The 22,998-nt window shown below is 37.2% G+C and overlaps 1 protein-coding gene across 35 annotated transcripts in view; it reads left to right on the plus strand.

Annotated features, from left to right (window-relative positions):
* Positions 1-22,998, plus strand: part of TENM2 (teneurin transmembrane protein 2) — a 1,869,083-nt gene that overhangs the window by 1,038,416 nt on the left and 807,669 nt on the right. The window lies entirely within an intron of this gene.

A 22,998-nucleotide genomic window follows, 5' to 3' on the forward strand; every position in this document is an offset into this window, starting at 1 on the left:
TTGTCACTAATTCTTCTAAGGTCATATTAAAAAATTCCTCAGGCTCCTCAAGTAATCACACACTTATTTATTAAAAATCTATTTAAAACATTCCATTATTCTCCATAAATATTCATGTTTATTGTAATGAATGCTTTACAGATTTAATTTAATTTCACCAAACCCCCCCTAGTGACTAGAAAACTTCATATTCAAGTCCAGGTGTGTGGACAAATCTGTAATGTATTTCTAGGATGCTATAGCATAGCTACTAAAAATATTATTAATGACAGCTATTTTTGTTGGGTTTGATTGCCACAAGAGAATACAGAAGCTTGCAGCTGGGATTCTTTGAAGCAACATTCTATTCTTTAGGGAGCTGTTATTTCAATAAAAACAATGAAATCAGTTAGCATAGGTAATAAAATAATTATAGTAATTTATTTTGGCTATTAAGTGTTGAATCCCCCTTAGCTAATCATCCACTTAAAGCTGTTACTCAAAGTGCCCTGATTGCTTTTGCTTTAAACATCATGAATTCCTTTTCACTGATAAATCCATTTTTAATAAATTCCTGCTGTGTTTTTCTACCCTGTTAATCTGAACACTATCAATAATATAGTGTATTATTACCCCAAACTGGTAAAGGATGTTTCCCACTGTCCTATCAATAAGAATAGTCATTCCATGACTTCTTTGTGCCTGGTTACAGTTGCACTTAAAGATCACCTGCCTACAGATAGAAAAAGCTCCTTGCTTACAAACAAGAGTATTAGGGGTGTGTTTCTTTGTGGGGTGTTCAAAGCTGGCTGGGCATACTTCCTTCCAGCATCCATCTTGCAGCGCATGGGGCACACAGTAATTATTGATATGAATGCAATATAAATTGTTCTCTTGGATTAATTTAAAGTTTATTTCATTTTACTTTGTTGTGGCTTCTATAAAGCACTTCAAATGTGGATGGTCCCAGTGAGATTTGCCCTTGCATAAAGCAGTCTCATTCCTTTTCCTTAAGTCAGAGCCTTACAGGCGTATGACAAAATGAAAAATCCCTCAGTCAAAAGCTGTGTATCAGTAGCAACAATCTATATTGAAGTTGGTACTGCAATGGTAATTGTAGCTACTTCACTGTTGTATTTTATCTCTCAGAGCACTGAAAGCAAAAGCTTCTATAGTGGTAAGTCTACTCAAGAGAAAAAGTTGAATTTTGAAGTAGAGAAGGAATTCCAGGATTCAGGCAATCTAGAATGTGCTTTCTTAAATGTATGGGCTTTGCAGTGATCATAAAGGTGTAGAAAGGTGTTTGGAATGGGATTGTGGTGTTCTGATTTTTTTTTTTTTAATGTATTTTTGTGTTTTGTCTGATAATGCTTTACAGTGGTGACTAGTTTCAGGTAGTTTCACTGCTTGGTACTCTGACAACTGCAGGGAAAATGCCTCCTCCACGAGGCCTCCAAATTTGAGAGGAAAACATTAGCTCAGCCTGAATGTTTTAAGGGAAAAAAACCCAATAAGTTGTCCTTTAAGTATGCTGACTTTTCATAGATGCATACAATGGTTTGTATTGGAAAGGACCTGAAAGCTCATCTAGTTCCAGCCCCTCTTTCATCGATAAGGACACCTTCTACTAGACCAAGTTGCTCATGGCCACATCTAACCTGGGCTTTAACACCTTCAGGGAGGGGGCATCCATGATCTCCCTGGGCGACCTCTTCCAGTGTCTCACCATTTTCACTGTTAAGAATTTCTTCCTAATCTTCAGTCTAAATTTGCTCTCCTGAAGTTTTTGCATCCCAATTATATTTAAAATAATCCTCCAAATCTGAGAAAAATCTTTGTTAAGCTATGATAGAAATGATAGATACATCATTGAAACCATTACCTGGAGCTCTGCTTTTTCATACTGACTGACTTCAAACCCAGGATGTTGGGAAGGCTGTTAGTGAGGGGCTTGGATGTACACATTCCTCTTGTTTTTTAAGAAGTGTTTATTGTCGTTTTCTGGGACTTTCATTCAAGGAGTGAATAAGAGTGTAAACTCTGCATTCCATTGTTTTATTCCTTGAGGAATCACGTACTCACAGTGGAGTTCCAAAATTTGCCTTGTTTTATGAAAAGATTATCTGTGCTGCATAAGATACTTGGGCAATTTCTGAAGAAGATAATGATGAGTGATTTTATAAAAGCAATCTTTGTAAGGAAATATTTTAGAATACATTTGTTCTGTTTCTGCAAGGCTTTGAGTGAATTATATTTGTGGTTGGGGGTTTGGGGAGGTTTTTTAGGGGTTCTATGTTGTTGGTGGTGTAGGTTTTTTGCATTTCTCATTGTTAATGCCTAATACAGACACTTTTTCTGTGTGTATGTGCCCTTCAACCTATTATTGACTTGCATGTCTTGGTAGAGGCAATGTTGAGGTCTTTAAAATGGAATTGACGAAGCAGTGAGATTACATGATCATTGTCCTACAGGAGTGAATTCTGCATGGTTTGATATCATACAAGCTAAATAAATGCATTATTCTGCTGTGCTTTGATAACCCTTATAAAGAGCCTGAAATATTCTTCTAGACAAAGAGATACTATAAATCTTTTACTAATTGTTCCTTAGCAATGATTTGAAATAAGGAAGAGTTAAAATTTCTTGGAATGTGAAAAAGTAATGAGTCTGATTCAAAGCAGAGATTTAAAGTATGATCTGATCAACACAGGTGTAATTAAATTAAAGCTGTGTTATTAACTGACTTGATTTGAAATAATGAAAAGCTAAATAGGTATAAAATTGTTCTCAACTTCACAATATAATGTGGTTATTTTAATAGTTTTCAAAATTCCCTTTGCATACTGCTATTTAATTTGAAATTTTGTTGGGCAGGAAAACTTGAATTTTTTATTGATTTTGCAGAAATAATACAAGTGACAAGTTAGTCATGCAGTATATGATGTTTTTCTTAAAGCCTCTGCTCAAGAAATCATTTGATTTGCAAGCATCATGGCCTTCAGGTGCTTAGAGAAAAAAAGCTTGCAAATGTACTCAGAAATATTGGGGGGGGGGGGCAGGAAATAGATTGCAAGAAGTACTGGCTTAGAGAATGCACATTGTGAGGACACTGTCATGCTCTGAAGTAGCTTTTAAGTCTATGACTGCTTTTAAGTCAAGATTTCCTTCCAATCCTAGACCTTCTTTAGTTTCTGTTTTGATAAATGTCAGAAATGGGAAAGGCAGGCAGACAAGAAACAGGAATTTTCAGGCCAGAGAGTGTATTTCTGTGGTGGTCAATTCAGGGATATCACTGGATAAAATCTCACATTTGAAAAAAAATAGAAGACAGGCACTTGAAGCTCACAGTCAAACCGTGCAGTACCTACAGACTTTTTCAGTCACCATGAAGCTTTTCCCCTCATAAAATGCAATAGAATCCGCTCACTTAGAAGCAGGAAAAAAATTCTGTAAGTGATGGATTTAACACACTGGATAACCTTTTCATTAGACAATTATGCGTTTCAGTCCATGGGATATGAAGTGTATATTTTTTGTAGTACGTTCTCAGATGTCAGTGACCCTATTTCATGGAATATAAGTCACACTGTGAATTTAAAGATCTGAAGAAAATCAATAGATGAGACATTGAAGACTCTTATATCAACTGAAAATATTTTTCTTGCGGTTTTTACTTGCTCTTTTTTAATCTTCTTGCTGAAAGCTGAACCCAAACATCAAAAAATCATTGAAAGACTTGGATAATAATTACTAGAGTCTTGGGTTTTACTGTAAAGAGCTTTTGTATCCTAGCAGTATTTGAAGTCCTAATCCACTAGGTACAATACCTCTGGGTAAGACACAAGTAATGTAAGAGAGAGTTAATCCATTGAGCAATAGAAACTATTGCTCTACATCAGTTTCAAAAATCTTCTCTTACCTTCACAATCAATAAAACCCAAATTGTACAGGCATAATTCACATTACACTAATTAGAGTCATTAACATAATTACATTTATAATTACATATGCATGCATTTGGAGCTAATAGCACAGCAGACATTTTCACAAACATACTTTTTGCTAGCACCTTAATCAAAATTAAAGAAATTAGACTGTCCTTTAATGTGCTTCTCCCTTGTAATTCCTTTAGATAGTCCTGTTTATTTCTGACTTTTCTCACAGATTTGAAAGTTCAGTTTTGGACACTTTAAATGTTAAGAGTAAGTATCATTCTCAGAAGTGCACAATTAGGAATTTAAATACACAGTTTTCAGGAAAATAGACTGGATCATCATGTGCAGAAATTCTATGGAATCCAACAGTTTTAATCCTGGGGAAAAAATTCCCTTTATGAGTACTTCAGTGATGGTAGTGATACCATTTGATTTTTTTGTTATTAAAACTCTTTAGGGTGTGCAAACAGGCAGAGCTTTGGCATTCTCTGCTTAATTCTCTTGCATGCATGGATAAAACCTACAAAAATCACTTTAGTGAAATATGAAAGGAAATGAAGAATACAACAAAGTGTAACAGCTCCAGTTGAACAATCACAAATTTCAGAGACACATATCCTGCCACTCAGTCACGGTTAATAATTATTGAATCTTTTTGAACTAAACAAGAATAGCAGCAATTCTTAGTGCAATAGAAATTTAAATGGAAAATTTAAAAGAAAAATAAGAATTGATGCAGCTATGCAGGGTAAATATTTACCAAACACACATTCAATTAGTTGCTTCTCAGGAAACAGGGATTATTGGAAGCACTCTGAGAGACACATATGGATTCGTCTCAGATAAATGATCATATTTATCTTTGTTGGTGGAGAAAATAAACAAAAATAAATTACATTTGTATAATAAATGTCAGAAGTTACTGTTAATTTTCATCATTGCCATTTCTTAGTTTATCTTTCTATGTTAACTTCCAGTTAAACATATAAATAATAAACAGTGAGGAGAAAGTCTTCAGTCTACAGGAAGTCTGTGTTTCTGGACATATGTTTGTGCTTCAGCTACAGTATTTTTGTTGTAGTTGGTTTATGTGTATTTCTCAAGTAGAATTCTACATATAAATTGCTTAATGTTCACCTTGAGGCTATGTTCACCTGATATTATGCACCTGAAAGAATTGCTGATGAGGCAATTAGTTTAAATATGAACTACAAGCCTACAACTTGATTTGGCAAGCATGTTGAGTCAAAAATATGTCCACCTTGCCTTCTAATGATGGTTAGTTTAAACTAGTCATTTTTACCTCCCAGTTTTAATGCAGTATTGTGACAATTTTGTTCATTTCATAACTGTGTCATCCGACTTCCAGGTACTTCAGACAATATCTTAGAAGATGTATTTTTCTAATGAGAGGTCTTGGTGGGAACTTTGCGGAGTATGTGCTCTGCTCTAAAGCCAATGCAAGATTATATATAGTCTGGTGTAGCAGTTTCTTCCAAATAAGAGTTTATAATACAAAACAGCATGTTGAGATTCAAATTGTATAACGGGGTGGGGGTGGGGGGAAGCAAAGCTGCCCTAGGTTTCTAAATGCCACGAAGAACCAAGTGGGCATCAGACAAAAGTGGGTAATATTAAGAAAGAATATCTTGAGCATCTATGTGGGTGTGACAACTGTGACCAAGGAAGATGAAGTGACTTGCTGGGTGTTAGAGTTGCACTGGGATCTCTTGTACATCTTTGTTACATATATTTTTATATTTCTCACATACTTCCTAAATCTTATATGCCCACAGTAGCCACTTGTGCTTACTCAGTTGATCTAATGAAATCTGGGTATTTTCCAGTATTGATTGCTGTAAGTGTGGCTTAATGGTGGAATCATTACTATTTTAACCTTGGAACTGCCAGCCCTTACCATTCTCAACTGAAATTCAGTTTCTCTGATTAAGGACTGCCATTACTAATTGCTTTTAAATGTTGCTTGGATGGTTCTAGTTCAAAAGGTTTAGTTCTTCAGCATTATCTTATAGTTCCACCCTTTCAGTAATTTATTAAAACTTTATGCTCAGTGGCATGTTCAAAGCCAGGAAATGGAGGCTGGTAGAAAATCCTGGAACAGCTAGAATTTAGGTGATAGCTTTTGGGCTTAATGGCTTTTCTGCACTGCATATGAGCTTCATCTTTATGTCCATTTGTTCTTTGCATTAAACTGATGCATGTCTGGTGGCAACCACAACTGAGTTTGCCTGCCTGCCTACCTCACATCTATCTATTCATGCAATTCTGAAGGAAAGGTCAGATAAGGATAATATGTCAAAAGGGTATAATTAAGATTCAGAAAGATTAATACCTGTGGTATTTAGTGAAATTGCCTTCTAGTGGAATGCTCATCTATTACTTTGATATTTAACATTTCTGCTGTTAAAATGTTAGTGCTTGTAAAAGTAAAAAATTGGTGGCAGACGTTTGGTTTATATACTCTTTTTACACCAAAAAAAAAAAAAAAAAAAAAAAAAAGCCCATAGGAGAAGCAATCAGGATGGAATTCTTTTACCTGGAATTCTTTTGTGTAACTATTTCAGTATTTCCACTACAAATTTGTCTTGGGTAAGGTTATTTAAGTTATGTCAATCAGTTTGACAAGTGGTATCAATTTGAGAGTGTGAGAGAAAACATACTTGTGACAGTACCTGAGATATGTGGAACTGTCTCTGGTGAAATTAAAATGATACATCTGTAGGATGAAGAGGAATAAATGTTATTTAATTCAACATGAAGAAAAAGATCTTTTTAACATGATTCAGCACATACTTAATACATAATTGAAAGCGGAAGAGCAGCCTCTCTGGAGTTTTTGGTACATAGGAGATACAGCTTCTCCAACTATTCCAGCTACTGTACAAACACATAAAGGATGGCATTGTTCCCCAAAAGCTCCATTAAGATACGAAGCCTGGTGCAAACTGACTCTCCCAAGTAGGGAAAGTTCAAATAGTAATTAGACAGGTATGAAGATAATGAAGTCAGGACATATTTTTCCTCACTCATCATGAAAATTGCAAATACTTTTTTTCCTATAAACCTTCCCTTCAAGTCCAAAACGTTATGCCCAGTGCAGTGTTGAAAATTACAGCCAAAAAAAAGGGCAATCTACACTGTTTTCCTGAAATCCCATCCACCTTTTTCATCTTTAATTTCTAAAGTGGAATTTTTGCTTTATTGAGAAATAGATCCTGCAAGACATTTGCATGAATCATCCTTCTGCAAATTGAGTTGATAATTAAATGAGTCACAGGCAGAGAACTTACAGATATATTCAGTAAAACTTCTACATGGCCTTGCCACAGATATAGTGGGTATCAGGATCTTGAGAACTGGCAGTACTAGATATGTTGTATTAAAGGTTTTAAGGCACAACATGTGCTACAGTTAAATGAAAAAAATCCAATCAGTGTAGCCACAGGACCTTAAACTGCATTCAAAGCAAGGAAATTCAGAGCTAATGCTGACATCACTACTGATGTAAGTCATGTAAAAGTTTATGAGATGACATCCCAACATGACTGCAGTTCTGGAGGGTTACTGCTCTATCGTACTCCATTGATTTAAGTGCAGGTGCACATTTATTTACAAAATACATGCAGTTCATGTAATTAGCAGCATGTGTCTGTCTGTTTTGGCCTGGACCTCACTGTACTTCCAGCTGAGCACAGAGGGAGGTGTGGAAGGTTTAGGATACTCATGTTTTCAAAGCTTTAAGCAGTAGTCTCCCAAATCTTTGGGAATATCTTTGTACTCGATTATCATGTAGGCAAATGCTCTATCTGTTGGTAGAGCCACAATAACACATTTAGAAAAGAGCCAAGATGTATATGGACTAGACAAGGTGCTGGAGGAGTTCAGGAGACAATATTTCTTGGAATTCTGGACTAAATACCTGATTTAGCTTACTGAGTATTTCATTGTGTAAATCTGACAATTGAATGTTATGTGATAATACTTTCTTTTTCTGATCACTGGAAACAGATGTGAAATCAGGAACCAAAACAATTATTTTGCATGTAAGACTCTGACAAAGCTAATAACTTTCTATGAGGTAAATGGCAAGGTTGTCCCTCAGGCTATTTTGAGAACATGCTGTTTGTTTGGAAGTATGCTATAAAGACTTGGGGTCCAGAAATACGGGGAGGATTTTTGTGTTTAAGTGAGTAGTCCTACTGAGTCTAGTAGAGTTGTGGAGTCATGTGAGAGTCTGTGGGATCATGCCCAAAGATTTTTGCTGGTTTCTGTAATTACTGTGCAGATGTGCTGGTTTGAGACTAATCTTTACTGAGAGAAATTAAATTCTAGACTGTGTTTTATTCTTCTCTGTCTAAGGATAGATCTTGCTGTAACCTGCACGTCCTCTCTACACGTTAGGAGTTGCAATACAACCTGAGAGTTTCATTCATTGTTACTGTGCATGTGAAATTACTTGAAAAAGTAGAATAGATTCAGGATAGCCTTCAGCCCCATGGCTGCTACATCCATAGGAGTCAGAGTAACTCAGCCCCCAATCAACATACCTTATGTAAAAATCCCCATTAAACAGGAGTATCTTGTTTTGTAACCTCTAGACATTGCTTTGTTTAAAATGCATGGTAATCATTTATCTTTTATGGCTTACTGGGAGAAAGCAGCAGGAAAGGAATGAGTATTAAGAGCAAAGAGAGTACTCAAAGTAAAGAAAGAGGATAAGCTGAGAAACAAGAGAGATGGAAATTTGGAAGGAATGCAGGTGTGCTAGTAAGTATTCTTGCATCTGGATGTAATGGAGCATTGTGACTACAAGGGCTTAAGATCACAGCTGAGTGGCAGAAAAAGAAGTGAGGAATATATTGGAGCTAGGGATGCCAGCTATAGCTAGAAGGGGCCAGGGTAATTGTCAGAGCTCCAAGTTTAGCTGATGTGATGGGTGCTGAAAACACAAGGAAGATTAAAAGATTTGAAGGCTGCCTTGCTGCCATTTATGGTAGTAATTTTGGAATGGGAGACAGATGAGACAGGGCTGTAGACTGGAAGCTGTTCCTGCACTCTGTGTATAAAAGTATAAAAAAAAAGCCAGACGTGCCCTTTTCTCTCTGCAGCTGGACTGAAAGTAATGTTGGAATTGAACCTTCTGTTTTACACTTAACACCATAATCCTCTGGAACTGACAAATGCACAGTAAAGCAAGTGATTAAACTCTGCTGGGTTTCAATTTATCAGCATCTAATGGGAAAACATAAATGTTCAGTGTCATAAATAGCTCATTTTTAAAGTAAATTAGACTGGACAAAACAACCAAACCAAAAAAGTTTTAAGAATCATTCATTCAGTCTTTACTCAGGCAGAATTTCCAATGAAGTGGGCAGTTCAGAAAGGATAGAGGGGAGCAGAAAAGTTTCTATTTTAGTAAATATGATCTCTGAAAAGCAGCTGAAGTAGAAACTCAAGCTGAGTTCTTAATTGAATGTTAAGCTCTGTAAGTACACCTTCTTGGTTAATGTATTTTTTTTTTCTCCTCCCTCTGAAGCAGAAACAAGAAATAGCCATCCTATCCCATGCATCTCATCCATTTCAAATCATATCTGCTTTACATGTCCAGACCAAGAGCTTCCAAGTATGCAGCCATGACTTTTTTAATTACTTCAGGCTTCTCATTGCCTCTATTACCTACTTAATTAACTAGTTGTGTCTCTTCACTTGTTATCAACTTTTTTGATGGGGAGAAATGGGGAGGGCTCAACAAAAGCAATTAAACTGAAGACTTAAGAAGCATGCAGAGGATTTTTGTAACTCATGAAGGCATGATTTGCCTTTGTAAACCGCAGGTATCAAAGCAGCTTTTCTATTCTGTTTGGACACACGGTGTAGTAACAGGGGGATGAGAGGCAGCTGTGCTTCAGACCACATGAGGTAATTTGCAGACACATTTTAATTGCCTTTTAGAGAGCATGAAGGAGTTCCAAATAGTCTAATGAGTTCCAGCAAACACCTGTGAAATGCTTTTAGACCACCATGTAAAACAGAAATTAAGAAAGAAATAAAGCACTAATCTAGCATGTGTATTCTAATGAAGTTAGAGAGAAAATATATTTTCTTAGGTACTTAACCATGTTCTCCAAGACAAAACTGAAGAAAACAACAAATTATATTTTTGTACCAAGAGACAAATTTCAGCAAGTGGTCCTTGTGGAACGTGTAATAAAGGAGTGTTAGGAGCAACGGCTTGTTTGAGGTAGCACTGTAAGTAGTTTCAATATATAAACTTACTTTTAATCACTATGTTATAACTCTGTGGTCACTCTCAACTTCAAGTGCAAATCTCATTGCAAAGATCTGTAGTGAAGCTGCTCCTTGAGGTGGAGTCTTAGGTGTCACTAGTTAGTTATCGCTGTAATACTTCAGCTCTATAAAATACAACTTATCTCTCCTATCAAGAATGTCAGGAGACTCTGAATGTGCCGAGATAAGAACTCTTTTGAAGTTGGATTGCTTAGAGAAAATATTCAGAAATGTAGAAAAGATATTCCCAAACCAATATAATTCTAAGTCCTGTAGAAGTTAGACACTGTGGACGTTGTTGTGTGGTGGCTTGTTGTTCAAAATCTATCCTAGGAGAGTTTGCAGAAATAATTCTACAGTTTCTTTCTTTTGCCTTAGAGAATGCCTAACAGTAACTGGCTTTTTGCCTTCAAGAAATACAGCGAGTTGATGGAAGTTATATAAGTTGTACATTAAATATACAGTAGAAGAATATCAATTTGACAGGAAAAAGTGTATGTTTGACATTTTGCATTTCATCATTTGAACCTGCAAGAGTGATTTGTGGCATGCAATAATGTTGTCTTAGGCCTCTTTGGAAATGTTACAGTTCTCAAATGATGAAAACGCTCAATGTTTGGCTTTATAGAGAAAGGAAGGAGTTTGCTGTTTGAATGACATGAATGAAATGACAGTTCATCTCCAGAAGAAGACATTGTGCTGTGAGGCTGCTATATTATTACTTCCTTAGCAATGAAGAATTCCATTAAAAATCATCTCTATCGCGCGCTTTGTCGTACCGTATATTCTTTCTCTCTGGCAAGGACAGGAGTTGAAGGGAAGGCTTTATGTGTATGATGCATTCTGTTGCTTAGAGGAGACACAAAACTGAGGGAGGAATGAAGCATGTCCGTTCTTCACTTTGGACTATCTTTATGAATAAGAATATCCTCTCTTTTTTTTCCAGTTGAAGTTCAGACATTATTGCAGTCACAGGAGTCACACAGACATTAGCAGACAGATGAATCATTTTTCTGTTTCTGATGCAGTAGAGGCAGACTTGAGGGGGGGAAAAAAAGCCAAAACAGTCCTCTATCATTTAAAAATATACCATGTCTTAGGTCTGGGTTGTTTGGTTTTTTTTTTCTGGAACTATCCAAGTTCTTTCCTGTTGGGCAAGGACTAAAAAGGCACAATAAATTATATCAAGGAAGCAACAAACTAGGATTGAATTAGCTTTATGACAGTCAGCCAAAAAGTAAACTCTTTGTCCTACTCTGCTCTGCAGTGCTGCTTGTATTTGCTTCCTCTTCACCCTAATCTCTGCACTAACAAATAGCAACACAAGCTTTGCTGGTTGTTTTTGTTTTCCTGTCTGGAAAAGAGGGCAGAGGGGGTACCTTTGAGCCTCTCTGGGCAGTCTTCTTTGTCTAGGAGGGAGTTTAGATTTCTGTATTATTTCTAATGTGTATATTATTGTAAATACCTGTAAATATATTGCATATATATGTTAGTAAATTTTGCTTTGCTGTAAATACAGCTTCATCTTCCAAGCTGTCTGAGCTAGTCTGGTAAATTTTAATGGTTGGGTGGGGAAGTTCCTAAACCACCGCAATGTTACAGAACTTGCAACACATTGTAAAGAGCTGCCAGCTAAAGTTGCTGGGTAATCCAGAAATGTTAGGATGGCGTGGCAGCATGTGGTGACACAGGGCTGAATTAAGCACTTTACAAATCGACTACTGTCACCTTCACTAGAATTACTGTTACAGCAGCACACACTGCAGTAGTGAGAGTAGTCCCTCATGAAACCGCAGAAAGTGAAGGTGAGCCTCAACACATCAGGTGGTAGTACATCCTGTAAACCTTAGAGCCTAGCAAGTGCATGTATTCCTCTCAGAAGTAAGAATTTTAATTGACCATTGGAGATTACCAATAATGTGGGAGCCATGTAGTCATACAAAGATATTTTAGAACAGGAAGTTTTTTCAGTGATAAACTTCAATGAAAACTCAGTGCTTTATACTGAGTAATTGCTTTGTGAAATTTGGGAAAGGAACAATTAAATGGAATGTGATTCAGATTAATTTCAGTGTTAAAGCTCCTTATTTTGCTTTTAATATTGGATTTTTCTAATGTGATAATGTAATTATTTAATATTATGTTTCCTGGTTTATATTGTAATACTTCGAAGTTATTTCTGCTAAGCATTTGTATCCTTCGACAAAGTTAATTTAAACCTGCTGGCAAAAATGCTGTCCATGATTTAGTTGCAAAATCCAAACTGAGCAATATGGACTTGCAAATAAGAAAGTAACATAGTAAAAAATATCTGCTCAAGAATGTTGTGAGTCCTTGATGTTAAAGCTTTGTAAGGTATGTTCCAAGTACTTGAAAAATAGTGAAAACTGGTAGAAATAATAATATCTGAGGTTAACATTTTTGTACTCATTCTATCCACATCTGCCTCAGTTTCATTTTCTTTTCATTTTTTATCTACTCATTTTGTCTGTCCTATTTTCCTCTCCTTCCTTCCCTGTGCTCTGAAAAGATCTAATGTATGAAGACTGTTCTCTGTTGGAGAATTGAGGAACTGTTATGAATGATTCCTTCCTTTCATCCATACATTTCTTTTGTTTACCCCCTTCTTCGTCTCTGGCATGCCTGTACCTTTCCTATACATTTCCTAAAGCATCAGAGCACGCTTTGCTCCAGCTATATCTCTAGATCTTCAAGGTTTTTTACCCAAAAAATTTGCTCTTATATACTTTGAAAAGGGCTAAGCACTGTGCAAACATGAAAGCTCAGTAAAGCCATTATTCCAAACTTCATTTTAAAATTATTGTAATTCCAAAGATAAAGAAACCCTGGTATTCTGCATAAGGCACCTGAAGCACAGAGATTCCAGGTTTAACATTTCTGTCACTTTGAAATAGCCCATATGAGACATTTTTAGTATGACTTTTAAAAATATTTAAGATTTACTCATCATATTGATTTGTGTTAGAGGTTTGCCTAATCATCAGCTCTTGGAGCTATGCTTTTACTTGTCATCTCCCACAATCAATCCCACTTTTTTAGGAACAGGTCTTGGAAGATCATAAAACTTGTGGATAAAAACTGTTCCATGTATGCCAAGGTTTTACTTGTATTCTACAGTTCTAGAGGATTTTTTTTTTTTAAGGGAGGAAAAGAGAAAATTCCAGGGCAGGACCTTAGAGCTGCCTTCCAGCAGGCATCCCTGCCCATGGCAGAGCAGATGATCTCTGAGGTCCTTTCCTACCTAAGCCGTTCCATGATTCGTGATTATTGCTCATCAGCTCGCAAAGATCATAGAATCATGATTGAGAGATAGAAAGATGAGGGGTCTGACTCCAGGTTAATCCTGAGATTATGCAGAAACATATAAGTCTGCAGGATTCACGGATGTGTGAGACATCTTTTGGGATAAGGTGGTTAAATTTTGGGTTCGCAGGTAAAACTTACCACTAATGTACTTGATAGGGGGATTTGTGAGATACTCTCTGCTTGATGGCAGAGAATTATTTACATAAATACACTTCAAAATGTTTTTCTGTAGTACCTTCTAAAAATGAGTCCTTTCTCTCATTATCCTAAGTACCCTGTAGCATTACAAAACATTGACAAACCATTGCCTTGTCTTAATTCCATTTTTCAGGGTAGCCTGAGTTGTTCCTTGAAGCCTGAATGGGCTGAGATACTAAGGAAAGCTTTACTTTGGTCTGTGTTTGCCAGCACATTCTCTGAGTGTAGTGACTTTTGAATATGTTTTTAGGTTAATGTCAATGCTTAGTGTTTGGACAGTCAGAGATTTAAGAGATTCTGTTTTAAAAGATGGTTGCTATTTCTTAGCCATGTTTCTGAATAAAAATAGGAAGTTTATTTTGGAACTTAGGCTTTCCCCTAGTTTTACCTCTGAAATTACAGTAGAATCTCTGTCAAGATTTGGTTATAGAGAGAAATAGCTTTAATTGACTACGGTTTAAAAACAGTGGTATTTTGAGCTGCAAAAAGGCTAACTCTTACAGTACATTAAATATAAACACACATTATGCTTGTTTTGGCTTTGCAAGGGGCAGTTTAGGCCATGGTCTTAAAACAAACTAACAAAAAGCAAAACACAAACTGTCATGGTAGGGCATAAATCCTGCCAGGCTGGTTTAACCCTTGCTCTCCTCCTGCTGCCAGTCTGGGAGTAGATGAAGGAACAATAAGGGTATGGGTCCGGCAAAGCCTTGAGGACTAGGGGCTTAGCACCACATGTCCAGTGTCTTGTGCTGCCCCTCAGCGTGCCTGCGTGGGCACACGAGGCACTAAGCTTTGAATTCGTTGGCCAGAACAGTGGTGCCAGTGCTTATTAGCCAGTTTCATTTTCAACATGATGTATTTAGCACTGACCCTCTACCGGCAGCAGCACCTCATTCATGGCTTGTTAATTGGGAATCGTAGCAGCCACGTGTTTGCAGTTTGCACTAACAGCTCAGCAGCAGCAAACCCAGTTCTTCTCTCCTTCTCTTTGCCTGAAATAGTTCGTATTTTACCCGTGTGCAGGGACCAAAGCGTTGTGAGTACATCTGCTGGAGTTAATGCTGAGACTCCGCAAGCATAGTTAGAATTTTCCTGGGTTTGCATTCCTGTTTTCCAAGTTCTGATTGTTTAAACCGTTTAATTCTGTGTTCATAAATACCCGATCTGTCACTACTTCCTGTTGACTGAAAATCCAAAGAATCTCAGGGAATTGTCCTTAATGTTTCAATATTAATAATAATTAAAAAAATATACAGAAACGAATAGTAATTCATAACAGATTATTAATTTCCACCACACGAACCCAGGAGTTTGTCAGAGTAATCCCTTAATAGCAACGAGGATATTTTGAGTTTCTTAGTTAAGCTGATGTGTAAGTATTGTTTACATTAGTCACTACTGTGTAACAGAAGGATAGTCCTCCTTTCAGAAAGGAGATGGCACTGAGGGTTCCCTAGAGTACAGTAACTGTGAAATTCAATCCAGGAAAAAATTCAAGCAAATACACATTTGATAGGTGTTGACCATGCTCTTCACAGTTAAGCACTCAAGAATTGCTGTCTTGTACTGGAAGCCTGATGTAGCAAATCTCACTGTTCCTGCTAACTGGCAAGTGTACCTGTTCTGCTTCTCAGGTCTTGTGAAAAGTAAAAATTATTTGAGAGGATGGTACTCTTCTGTTGAAGGAGGAGATGACAAAAAGAAAAACGTACCACAGCCCAGTAAATCCTTAAGTAAACAGTAGCTAAGCAAAAAGTTTCAGAGCATTAAGTACTTAACTAAAATTATCCAAGTGAAGGACCTGGAGCATGAAGATCTTAAAAGTGTTCATCTCATAGTGAGGTGTTGAAAGTGGGCAAAAATGGAAAAATGTAGGGAAAAGTATTAGCTTCATTTCATTTTAAGTACTAACCTAGAATAGTGAAGGGTGCACGAGACCAGGGGTGGGAGAGATGGATGAAGTGTAAAACCAGAGAGTGAGATTTAGGTTGACCTAGAGACAACATCAACATATTCTATATGTGCATTCTTAAACAGTATTGATGGCAGTGCACAATCCCAAACGCAGTGCAGAGGTTTGTGTAGCTGCAAAGACAGTGGGGGAGAGAGCATGTTACAATCAAAATGCTATCATCTTCTAACAGGTTGTTTTTAGGATTAAATTTCTGATTGTGGTAAACTGTAAAAAATCTGCATTAGGTGTTATGAGCATCTCTCACTTTTCCATTTGCTTTTTTATTGTGGTCTAACTAGTATGGAGTGGCCCAAAAATAAATCTTTAAGGTCTATATGAGGGAAGAGGGGGAAAAAGTATTTATTCCCCTTTTAAGACACTATTTGGCTCCCCTTCAGCTAGACTAGATACTTCTCTCCAGGGTTAGAGCCTGGCATCAAAGAAGATCCCATGTCCATAGCAAAGAGTGAGCTGAGCAAATGACTGCCTGGGGTGTCAGTGAAAAGCTGACAGTTTGGCAAAGGCTTACAGAGCAAGAAAGGTAGAAAATGAAGCAGAAGCCATCTGCTTCTTTTTACCATTTATGAAACAGACTGATGTAAGTGATAACCTTGTTTGCTGTCCTTTGCCTGTTCATACCTTTCCTCTCCCTACTTTAGGATTTTGAGCATTAAGTAAATAATGAATTTCCCTCAAGAACCATGTCACTGGAGACCTGTCATAGGCTCCTGGGAGGAAATCCTTCTGGATGCCAAACCCCAACTGAAACTTGTTGTCACAGACACTGTAGGGAAGTACCTATGTATGCCAAAAATCCAACCAAGATAGTGTCATTAACAAGCCTGGGAACCAGACAGGTGTATTCCTGCATTGAAGAGCGTTTGAATTACACAGACCTCTGCTGAGCACAGTACATGAAGCCAAGTGTCAGTCCTCCACTGAAAAGGAACCAGAGAGGTGCAGTTTAGAGAGAAGCCGTTGTTATGCAGTCAGTCTACATTAGGAAAAAGACAGAAATATGAATTAGTACTCATTCATCATCCTTAGTAAAGAGTTCAATCACCTAGCTTTTAAACAAGTAACACATTTTTCTGTGAACAGCCACCTGTACCACAAACACACAGAGTGTTCATAGCAGTGAATTCTCTCCCTCTGTGTTTTGGAGTTTTTTTGTTTGGTTTTTGGTGGTGTTGGTTTTTGGGGTTTCTTTGAAATTTTGTGTGGTTGGTTGGTTAGTTTGGTTTGGGGTTTGGTTGTTTGGTTGTTTTTTTAAACATACTGTCATTCAGAGGAACAAAGTAAATGTTATTAAATGCTTTTAATGAGAGCAGAATAAATGCAGAGCAAATACTTATTTTACATTTTTATCACAAAGCCTGCACACAATGTTAAAAGCTGTAGCACATGTAGAGCTGAATCACAAAGCAAGGTGATGGTTTTTAATCAAAGTAGAAAATTTGAGCTTTCTAAATTACGTTGGTGATATTGTGAAAAACTTGGTGCAGAGAGGCCACTGGTGTTTGAATTGGAGTCAGACCTTTGCTGCTGGCCTTCTACCCTCAGACTTGTGGAACATATCATCAAGAATTCACAAATAATTAAGTTGAACCAAAATGCAGTCATACCTTGTGCAGAACATGAGCCTCCTACCAGTATGGTCTTTATTTCTATGAAATAAACTGTCCACATATAGTCCTCTACCCACCATTGATTACCTAATTACACAATCACTCCATCAGTAAATCTGCACAACATCTGTGACCCTGCATGTCACTGCAGTAGCCCCCTCTGATTCCCCAGGAGCTGTGCCGAGGCGGTTCTGCTGACATAATGTATTCATCATCCATTAGATCTGGCACACGCTCTGCAGTGCTCAATTACAATACAATCGAGCGGAGGGCCCGGTGTCAGCCGATGTAATGACTTTCTGATTATCTGTCTTTAAATGATGAATGAAATGAAAATGTACTATTCAAACCAAATGTAAGATTGCTAAAGATGCTAAATGAAAATTTTACATAACACTTTATGGAAAGAGGAATGAGGTTAGAGGGTAAGAGTTAGCCTCATTCAAAAATAAAAAGGTAGAATTTTTTTCTTAGACCATAGTGATACCATTTGGTGGAACCCTGCTGCCTTCTAAGTAAGGCATGGGTTGTAGTGTTGTGCCCCCACAGTTTCTCATCTTCTTAGGTCATAGAATCATTAAGGTTTGAAAAGACTTTTAAGACCATCAAGTCCAATGGCAGCTACCATGACCACTAAACGATATCCCAAAGCACTGCACCTACAGCTTCTTCAACATCTCCAGGGATGTGACTCCACTGCCTCCCTGGACAGCCTGTAACGATGCCTCACCTCTCTCTCTCAGTAAATAAGTTTTTCCTAATGTCCAATCTAAACTTCTCCTGGCACCACTTAAGCCCATTTCTTCTCATCCTATCGCTGGTTTCTTAGGAGAAGGGACCAACACCAGCCTCCCTCCAATCTCCTGTCAGGTAGCTGCAGAGAGTGATAAGATCTCCCCTCAGGCTTCTCTTCTCCAGACCAAACAATCCCAAAGCCCTCAACAGCTCCATGTATGATCCCCACAAGCACCTTGTAGCTCTTCTCTGGACATGCTCCAGGACCTCAATGTCTTTCAACTTCCCAGTAATTCATTCAAAGCACTTAAACTTATATGATTTTTTTTTCAATATATTACATCTTTTGTTGTTGGAGAGACTTAGTTATGTGAACTCACTTTGTGTGTCACATTTCTTTAAGATCAAGTTGTTTGTAATGACATTTCCATCTTCATTTCTTTTTTTAATTGTATGTATAATGGAGAAAAAAAATGCTCTACATGGTCTCACTTTAAACCACATTTCATAGCTTATTGTTAAAAAGGGTGCTTGGGAGCAACAGTCATGGCCTCCATTTTCTCTTCAGGTAAGAAGTTAGAAGATGTTTATGCTGTGCAATACAAAGCTTTAAACCCTCCAGTAAAGACTGATGTAGATCACTGCCAGATGTGATTTCTTACATCATTTCTTAAAATGACAGCTTTAAACAGCAGGTAACCAAGTCTCCAAAAGCAGGCTATTATCTCTTTGAGTAAACACAACACATGAGCATGGGGAATGGTATTTTAACTGAATAGTATCCTTCTAAGTAGACTAAACTAAAATGAGACCTGCCAGTATATGCCAGGATTATGAATAGATGGAAGATTCATAACCATTCTGCTGTTGAAGTAATTCTGAAGCAGCTGTTTGATGGAACAGTCAGTTCTGTCTCTGTTTACATATTCAGTTATTTTAGTTCTAAGTGAAAATCCTACAAAACTACATGTTGTAGTGTTCTTTGAATCTTACTTTAATTATGATTTCCCATTTTACACCATTAAGGTGAATTTTTTAAAGGCTTTTGAGTGATGTGCAGCTTTTCTGGCAAATGTAGGTCTATCTTTTCTATCACACTGTGACCAGTTGCAGGACTTGTATTTTGCCAAAACACCATTGTGGAAATTCTTTTAGACTTTTAGAACACATCCCAGGTTTGTTTATCAGCATGCTGCTATCTCCATTTTAGTTTTAATACATATTATTTTGACCTGACAAATTTTGTTGCTTGTAAGCCTTGTGTGTCTATCCTAGGTATACGTTGCATGAATACAGTTGCAATACAGAACTGTCTATACTGAATAAAAATGAAGGAAGGCAGTGGCAACCCTCTGGAATTTGTAAAACTGTAGAGTCACAAAATGTAATGATGCACAGCAGCTGAAATTAATTTATTTTTACAAATCTTCTTGTTTTGGGGGGATCTTGAGGAAAGGAGTTGAAAGAAATGTGGGTATCTTACTGGTGGTCCTTGAATTTTGGCAATTTTGTGATTAAACTTTTAGATCAAAATCTGAGTTAAAAGTGTCACATCTAAAGAAAAAACTACCCAAAGATTTGTTGTTTTGTTTTGTTTTTTCATTCTGATGCATTCAGGTTGACTCAGACCTTTCTAGAAAAACTTTGTAGCCTCTTAAGAACTCTAGAAATTTCCCTCTTCCTCTGTTCCTAATGCCTCTGATAAAAAAATGACAAATATGCCAACATTACACAAGGTGGAAAGATGCTGTCAACAGAAAGAGAGACATTCTGCCCTTTACAAATACATTAATCAAAATTAAGGAGCAAAGTTGTCCTAGGCTGGTCTCAGGATTCCAGATGGATCATAGAACCTCATGAAAGGAAACTGTCTAATCCATTAAACAGGAGGAGACTTGCTGGTGAAACAATTTTTTTAATTGTTCATATTCTCACTGTTTCCAACATCACCACAGGACCATTCTACACCACTTAAATTGCAGCATATCTTTTTAATTTTAAAAAAATCAAAATGTATGAAAACTTGGAATATCTGGCAAGGATTTCTTGTTTTCTTTATTTTTCTCGTTTCTTTCTCTTTTGGGTATAATCCTCAGGAGCTCTGAAGATTTGTAGTATTGGGTAACAAAGCTGAGGTGATGCAACAGAGTGCAAACCCTGTGCTGGCCCTTCAGTAGAGGGGAGAGATGACCTCTGGAAGAATAATGCGATTTAGCGCTGCTCCACTAGATTTACTCCTGTTTGTGCTTGTTAGCATTAGAAGGCAAAAAGCCAGACAGCAAAGAGAAAAGGGGGGGTGGGGGGGAGGTGGTGAGGAAAGTCAAATAAAGGTAAATGCTTGTAAAGATTGTAATAATTGAATGTCTTTCATATTAGATTATTAGTATCTTACTGTCTCCTGGAATTCAGATGCTTATCTGCTGTGCAGTAACTATAGAGAATCTCAACAATGTGTAGTCAGTATTTGTGAGTACTTTAATATTAGAGAATTAGGGAGAATGTATGTAAGAATTGTTTCTTTACAAGGCATTTGATTCTGTTGCTTTCTTTCTTCCTTTCCTGATGACTCTCAGGCTTGTCCTCCCTGGGACAAGGTGCTCCCCCAGGATACCAACCGGCTGATGCACACCCTCAGTGCCAGTGTGCAGCTAGTGATACGTGGGATAGATTAATTCCATGGAGTGAAATTAGGGGAGTTAGTGAACACGGTGATTTGACTGTAAAACCCAAGGGGGTTGGCAGCTGTGGGCAATTAATGGAGTAACTGCTCTGCATTCCAGGTCTTGACACTACATCCACAAAAAAGTTCAAGCCCCTGCCTTTGTTTTAAAAGAAGGTATCTGATGCCTGGATTTATCCCAGCCTGGGATCGTCTCCTCCTGGGTTTTGAATTACCTCAAGCGATTTACAGCTCGTGGTGAAAAGTTCCATTATATTCCCAGGCTTTGTTAGTAGATGGGCTGAATGATTTAGGATGGTGGTTATCAGAGGTTATTGTGTTGTCTGGATAACATGAGGAGCTTCCTGCTTGACTTTCCCACTCGAGTAGTTTTTTCAACCTTTTGTATACAGGACATATGGACAGCTTTCTGGGAAGGAGAAAAGCAAACATATACAGCCTTGTGGTAGCCAAGCAAAAATGTGACTTATCTTTCCATTGTCAGTTGATATTTCCTTCTTTCTCTTTAATCATACACATGTAGAAATGTACCACATAAACATATTATTTATTGCCACATGACCATCTTCTAACATCTGACATGCGCTGCTGTGCAGACAGGCTGAGAGGTACAGTCTTCAAGAACAGTTTGGAAAGCTTGATGCATTTCTTTCCGTGATGCTAACTTCAGCTACTCAAAGGTGTTGGAGTTGAAGAAGTGGTTCTAATATCCTGAGTAGTTGGAACACTGTTTTGGTGCTGTTAGGGGTGATCTACTACTCCTATTATTCTGCTTGCTGGTCATACAAGAATATTTATTTAAGTAAAAGATACTACTCTAAGACCTTTCCCTTGTCTTTGAGATAATAGTGGTGTGCCTACTGTTGGTCAACACATAGGGGCATATTTTAGGTACTCAGAAAAAACACACAGGGCTTTCAAAATGAGTTCTAAGTTTCTACTGAAATATGTCCTCATAATATCAGGGAAAAAAACAGGTCTCTAATGAGAAAATTTAGATTGGTATTAACTGAAAACATCTTTTCAAGGCTCTTACCAAAAATAACATCTTAATCTCAAGCCTGTTACAATACTGATCAGTAGTTTAAATACTTAACAACTGGAAGGCAAATTTTTGCAAGCTTTGTGTTTGGTTTTACGTGTCTGTGTGTGCATAGTTAATAGCTGTTCTCAGCAATCAGCACATTTCAAAGCCAAGTTTAAAACATTGTGATTGTGAGTCTAACCTTTCCTCTCATCTTCATGTTTGATCACTGGCTTGCCTGAGATAACTGACACAGAGAAGTGGCCCAAACAAAGTCTTCTGCTTTCAGTTATCATTTTTTATTAGCAATGCCTTATCTTTCGGTAAATAGAAAAAGCACAGCATTTCTCAGTAACTTGCACAATAAAGTTGTCTTTGTGTTTTCAAAGTAGCACAGATTCCAGCCTTTCTCATTTGGTTGTCAGGTTTTGATTGACAATGAATTTCCTACAGTTTTCCCTTGCTTCAAAATATCATGGGAAGGATATTATGCATTCCCAACCTGTCAGCTTTGGCTGCCTTACAGAGTGTTCAATTATGCTCTAATCGAATAGCTGCCCAGTGTAGGCCACATAATGACTTCCTGATTATCTGACTTCAAATGATAGATGAAATGAATATGTAACGTTCTTTACAAATACAGGATAGTCACTGAGCCAAATGAAAACTGATTTTGTGCCCTTTTGTTTGAAAAATAAAATGAAATTGTATTGTAATTCTATTCAGCAGGTTTTCTGTTACTTGTTTTGCCTTCATTAAGATAACCATGGAATGAGTTTTCTAGGAAAATATTAGTCTTTGGTTTTGTTTTCAAACAGATGTTGAAGATATTAAGCAGTGTTTAGATTTTTCTCCTTCCTCTCTTTATATTGACTTGTTATAAAAACCAAGGTCAGGTTTATATGATCAGTTCCTATTGGGAATATTTCAATACATGCTGGCACTGCAACAAGTCTGTTTGGAGTAATGTATTATACAGACAACATTAAGGGCTGAATAAATTATTTAGCGGTGATAGCGCTAGATGTTTTTCATTTCCAGTCTGTGGTAGTAGTACTAAGTAACCAATATGGCATTTGAAATCAAATGAACTTCTACTACCTTATTGGAATAGCATGGATTTATCATGCAAAAGTCAGGGTAGTATCTCATAATGATCTTTGAAAGACTTGTTGGGGAGATCTCCTTTTCCTTCCTCCAATCTCCTTGCCCAGCAGCATAGGATG

Source organism: Pogoniulus pusillus, chromosome 22 (assembly GCF_015220805.1).
Source record: "Pogoniulus pusillus isolate bPogPus1 chromosome 22, bPogPus1.pri, whole genome shotgun sequence".
Classification (NCBI taxonomy): Eukaryota; Metazoa; Chordata; class Aves; order Piciformes; family Lybiidae; genus Pogoniulus; species Pogoniulus pusillus.